This window comes from Triticum urartu, chromosome 4, assembly GCF_003073215.2.
Source record: "Triticum urartu cultivar G1812 chromosome 4, Tu2.1, whole genome shotgun sequence".
NCBI lineage: Eukaryota > Viridiplantae > Streptophyta > Magnoliopsida > Poales > Poaceae > Triticum > Triticum urartu.
In genome coordinates this window covers 566,781,417-566,787,785 of record NC_053025.1, presented here as the reverse complement: position 1 = coordinate 566,787,785, position 6,369 = coordinate 566,781,417, and positions in this window count along the sequence as shown.

Genomic DNA, 6,369 nt, shown 5'->3' with positions numbered 1-6,369 from the left:
GGACTCACAGGCATAGCATGCACACAACAATCATGGCAAAAATGACAAAAGTCTAAGATGAACTAGCAGATCTGACAATTAACTCACGAAGCCTCCTTCTAACAGCATTTCGGGCATCAAGATGAACTCAAATGAAAATGATGCAATGGAATGAAATGATGTACTCGTCGAGACGAACATTTTGATATGCTATATGCCCAAATCGGAGCTACGGATGCAAAAGTTACGGGGCCTCGAACAGGAGCATATGGAGTAAAAATTCTAGGGACTTAGCAAAAAAAACAACCTCTGGATCATGGATCTAGGGTTCGCACGGAAACCGAGGCGCGGCGCTGCACTGTTCACGGGAGGCGGGTCCGAGGTCGCCGGCGTCGGGGTCTCGCCAGAGAGGAGGCGAGCTCGCCGGACCGGACGCAGGCGGCGGCCGGGGAGGACGTCGCCGGCGGGGAAGGACGCCGCGGTGGCGCGGCTTGCGGGTCTGGCCACCGGAGTCGAAGGACGGGGCGGCGCGGGACTTGAGGCTCCGGCCACCGGAGTTGCGGGCGGCGGCGGAGGCCGGAAATGGCGCGCGGCGGCGCCGGCGGCCGGTCGCGAGGGAGAGGCGGCGCGGAGCTGGGAGGAGGCGGCGGGCGACGTGGGCTCGCGGGGGCCCGGATCGGGCTCCGCGGGCCGGCGGCGGTGGGAGGCGACGAGTGCCACGTGTCGGCGCGCGATTGGCGCGGGGCGGCGGCGGCGATTTCGTCCGCTAGGAGGCGGACATGTCCGGCGGCGAGGGATGAATTTTTAGGGTTTCGGGGAGAGGGGAGATCCGAAACGGAGGGGTCTTTAAATAGGCATAGAGGGAGCTAGGAGAGTCCAAATGAGGTGCGGTTTTCGGCCACGCGATCGTGATCGAACGCTCTAGATGATGGAGAGCTTAGGTGGGTTTTGGGCCAAATTGGAGGGGTGTTGGGCTGCAACACACACGAGGCCTTTTCGGTCCCTCGGTTAACCGTTGCAGTACCAAACGAAGTCCAAATGGTACGAAACTTGATAGGTGGTCTACAGGTAGTAAACCAAGGCCGCTTGGCAAGTCTCGGTCCAATCCGGAAATGTTTAATCCCCACACACGAAAGAAAGCTAGAAATGACCACCAGAGGAGAACGGAGCGCCGGAATGCAAAACGGATAACGGGGAAAATGCTCGAATGCATGAGACGAACACGTATGCAAATGCAATGCACATGATGACATGATATGAGATGCATGACAATGACAACAACACACGGAGACAAAAACCTGAACCCGAGGAAATAAATATAACTTAACGCCGAAAACGGCAAGAGTTGGAGTACAAATTGGGAAAGATACATCCGGGGTGTTATAGTGTGCCTTGCTATCAGTTTAGCAGGGACGTACCAAAGTAATCCAGGAGTGGATCACTGGATAGCGGTCAAGAATATCCTGAAATACCTGAAAAGGACTAAGGATATATTTCTCGTATATGGAGGTGACAAAGAGCTCATCGTAAACGGTTACGTCGATGCAAGCTTTGACACTGATTCGCATGACTCTAAGTTACAAACTGGATACGTGTTTTTATTAAATGGTGGAGTTGTCAGTTGGTGCAGTTTCAAGCTGAGCATCGTGGCGGGATCTACGTGTGAAGAAGAATACATAGCTGCTTCGGAAGCAGCAAATGAAGGAGTCTAGATAAAGGAGTTCATATCCGATCTAGGTGTCATACCTAGTGCATCGGGTCCAATGAAAATCTTTTGTGACAATACTGGTGCAATTGCCCTGGCAAAGGAATCCATATTTCACAAGAGAACCAAGCACATCAAGAGACTCTTCAATTCCATCCGCGATCAAGTCGAGGAGGGAGACATAGAGATTTGCAAGATACATACAGATTTGAATGTTGCAGACTCATTGACTAAGCCTCTCTCACGGGCAAAACATGATCAGCACCAAGACTCCATGGGTGTTAGAATCATTACAATGTAATCCTAGATTATTGACTCTAGTGCAAGTGGGAGACTGAAGGAAATATGCCCTAGAGGCAATAATAAAGTTATTATTTATTTCCTTATATCATGATAAATGTTTATTATTCATGCTAGAATTGTATTAACCGGAAACATAATACATGTGTGAATACATAGACAAACAGAGTGTCACTAGTATGCCTCTACTTGACTAGCTCGTTGATCAAAGATGGTTATGTTTCCTAACCATAGACATGAGTTTTCATTTGATTAACGGGATCACATCATTAGGAGAATGATGTGATTGACTTGATCCATTCTGTTAGCTTAGCACTTGATCATTTAGTTTGTTGCTATTGCTTTCTTCATGACTTATACATGTTCCTATGACTATGAGATTATGCAACTCCCGTTTACCGGAGGAACACTTTGTGTGCACCAAACGTCACAACGTAACTGGGTGATTATAAAGGTGCTCTACAGGTGTCTCCGAAGGTATTTGTTGGTTTGGCGTATTTCGAGATTAGGATTTGTCACTCCGATTGTCGAAGAGGTATCTCTGGGCCCACTCGGTAATGCACATCACTATAAGCCTTGCAAGCATTGCAACTAATGAGTTAGTTGCGGGATGATGTGTTACGGAACGAGTAAAGAGACTTGCCGGTAACGAGATTGAACTAGGTATTGAGATACCGATCTATCGAATCTCGGGCAAGTAACATACCGATGACAAAGGGAACAACGTATGTTGTTATGCGGTTTGACTGATAAAGATCTTCGTAGAATATGTAGGAGCCAATATGAGCATCCAGGTTCCGCTATTGGTTATTGACAGGAGACGTGTCTCGGTCATGTCTACATAGTTCTCGAACCCGTAGGGTCCGCACGCTTAAAGTTCGATGACGGTTATATTATGAGTTTTGATGTACCGAAGGAGTTCGGAGTCCCGGATGAGATCGGGGACATGACGAGGAGTCTCAAAATTGTCGAGACATAAAGATCGATATATTGGACGACTATATTCGGACATCGGAAAGGTTCCGAGTGATTCGGCTATTTTCAGGAGTACCGGGGAGTTACGGGAATTCGTATTGGGCCTTAATGGGCCATACGGGAAAGGAGAGAAAGGCCCCAAAGGGTGGCCGCACCCCTCCCCATGGGCTGGTCCGAATTGGACTAGGGAGGGGGGCGCCCCCTTCCTTCCTTCTCCTTTTCCCTTTCCTTTCCTTCCCTCCTACTCCTACTACATGGAAGGGCTCCTAGTTCTACTAGGAAAAGGGGAATCCTACTCCCGGTGGGAGTAGGACTCCCCTAGAGTGCGCCATAGAGAGGGCCGGCCCTCCCCCTCCTCCACTCCTTTATATACGGGGGCAGGGGGCACCCCAAAGACACAACAATTGATCTCTTGATCTCTTAGCCGTGTGCGGTGCCCCCCTCCACCATAATCCACCTCGATCATATCGTAGCGGTGCTTAGGCGAAGCCCTGCGTCGGTAGAACATCATCATCGTCACCACACCGTCGTGCTAATGAAACTCTCCCTCAACACTCGGCTGGATCGGAGTTCAAGGGACGTCATCGAGTTGAACGTGTGCAGAACTCGGAGGTGCCGTGCGTTCGGTACTTGATCGATCAGATCGTGAAGACGTACGACTACATCAACCGCGTTGTGTTAACGCTTCCTCTTTCGGTCTACAAGGGTACGTGGGCAACACTCTCCCCTCTCGTTGATGTGCATCACCATGATCTTGCGTGTGCGTAGGAAAATTTTGAAATTGCTACGTTCCCCAACAGTGGCATCAGAGCCAGGTTTTATGCGTAGATGTCATATGCACGAGTAGAACACAAGTGAGTTGTGGGCGATATAAGTCATACTGCTTACCAGCATGTCATACTTTGGTTCGGCGGTATTGTTGGATGAAGCGGCCCTGGCCGACATTACGCGTACGCTTACGCGAGACTGGTTTTACCGCCGTGCTATGCACACAGGTGACTAGCGGGTGTCAGTTTCTCCAACTTTAGTTGAATCGAGTGTGCCTACGCCCGGTCCTTGAGAAGTTTAAAACAACACTAACTTAACAAACTATCGTTGTGGTTTTGATGCGTAGGTAAGAACGGTTCTTGCACAGCTCGTAGCAGCCACGTAAAACTTGCAATAACAAAGTAGAGGACGTCTAACTTGTTTTTGTAGGGCATGTTGTGATGTGATATGGTCAAGACGTGATGAGATATAAGTTTTTGTATAAGATGATCATGTTTTGTTGAAGTTATTGGCAACTGGCAGAAGCCTTATGGTTGTTTCTTTATTGCATAAGATGCAAGAGCCAAATAATTGCTTTACCTTATCGCTATGCGATAGCAATAGTTGCAAGAGCAGTAGTTGGCGAGACGACCATGTGACGACACATTGATATAGATCAAGATGATGGAGATCATGGTGTCATGCCGGTGACGATGGAAATCATGACGATGCTTTGGAGATGGAGATCAAAGGCACAAGATGATGATGGCCATATCATGTCACATATTTTGATTGCATGTGATGTTTATCTTTTATATATCTTATTTTGCTTAGTTCGGCGGTAGCATTATAAAATGATCTCTCACTAAATTTCAAGATAAAAGTGTTCTCCCTAAGTATGCACCGTTGCTAAAGTTCGTCGTGCCCAGACACCACGTCATGATCGGGTGTGATAAGCTCACGTCCATCTACAATGGGTGCAAGCCAGTTTTGCACACGCAGAATACTCAGGTTAAACTTGACGAGCCTAGCATATGCAGATATGGCCTCGGAACATTGAGATCGAAAGGTCGAGCGTGAATCATATAGTAGATATGATCAACATAATGATGTTCACCATTGAAAGCTACTCCATTTCACGTGATGATCGGTTATGGTTTAGTTGATTTGGATCACGTGATCACTTAGATGATTAGAGGGATGTCTATCTAAGTGGGAGTTCTTAAGTAATATGATTAATTGAACTTTAATTTATCATGAACTTAGTCCTGGTAGTATTAGCATATCTATGTTGTAGATCAATAGCTCGCGATGTTGCTCCTCGTTTAATTTTTATATGTTCCTAGAGAAAACTAAGTTGAAAAATGTTAGTAGCAATGATGCGGATTGGATCCGTGATCTGAGGATTATCCTCATTGCTGCACAGAAGAATTATGTCCTTGATGTACCGCTAGGTGACAGGCCTATTACAGGAGCAGATACAGACTTCATGAACGTTTGGCTAGCTCAATATGATGACTACTTGATAGTTTAGTGCACCATGCTTAACAGCTTAGAATCGGGATTTCAAAGACGTTTTGAACGTCATGGACCATATGAGATGTTCCAGGAGTTGAAGTTAATATTTCAAGCAAATACCCGAGTTGAGAGATATGATGTCTCCAACAAGTTCTATAGCTAAAAGATGGAGGAGAATAGCTCAAGCAGTGAGCATGTGCTCAGATTGTCTGGGTACTACAATCGCTTGAATCAAGTGGGAGTTAATCTTCCAGATAAAGTAGTGATTGACAGAATTCTCTAGTCACCATCACCAAGTTAGTAGAACTTCGTGATGAACTATAGTATGCAAGGGATGACGTAAATGATTCCCGAGCTTTTCATGATGATGAAATTGAAGAAGGTAGAGATCAAGAAAGAGCATCAAGTGTTGATGATTAACAGGACCACTAGTTTCAAGAAAAGGGAAAGGGAAAGAAGGGGATCTTCAAGAAGAACGGCAAGCAATTTGCTGCTCAAGTGAAGAAGCCCAAGTCTGGACCTAAGCCTGAGACTAAGTGCTTCTACTGCAAAGGGACTGGTCACTGGAAGCGGAACTGCCCGAAGTATTTGGCGGATAAGAAGGATGGCAAAGTGAACAATGCTATATTTGATATACATGTTATTGATGTGTACTTTACTAGTGTTTATAGCAAGCCCTCGGTATTTGATACTGGTTCAGTTGCTCAGAGTAGTAACTCGAAACGAGAGTTGCAGAATGAACAGAGACTAGTTAAGGGTGAAGTGACGATGTGTGTTGGAAGTGGTTCCAAGATTGATGTGATCATCATCGCACACTCCCTATACTTTCGGGATTAGTGTTAAACCTATATAAATGTTATTTGGTGTTTGCGTTGAGCATGAATATGATTGATCATGTTTATTGCAAAACGGTTATTCATTTAAGTTAGAGAATAATTGTTGTTCTGTTTACATGAATAAAACCTTCTATGGTCATACACCCAATGAAAATGGTTCGTTGGATCTCGATCGTAGTGATACACATATTCATAATATTGAAGCCAAAAGATGCAAAGTTAGTAATGATAGTGCAACTTATTTGTGGCACTGCCGTTTAGGTCATATTGGTGTAAAGCGCATGAAGAAACTCCATGCTGATGGGCTTT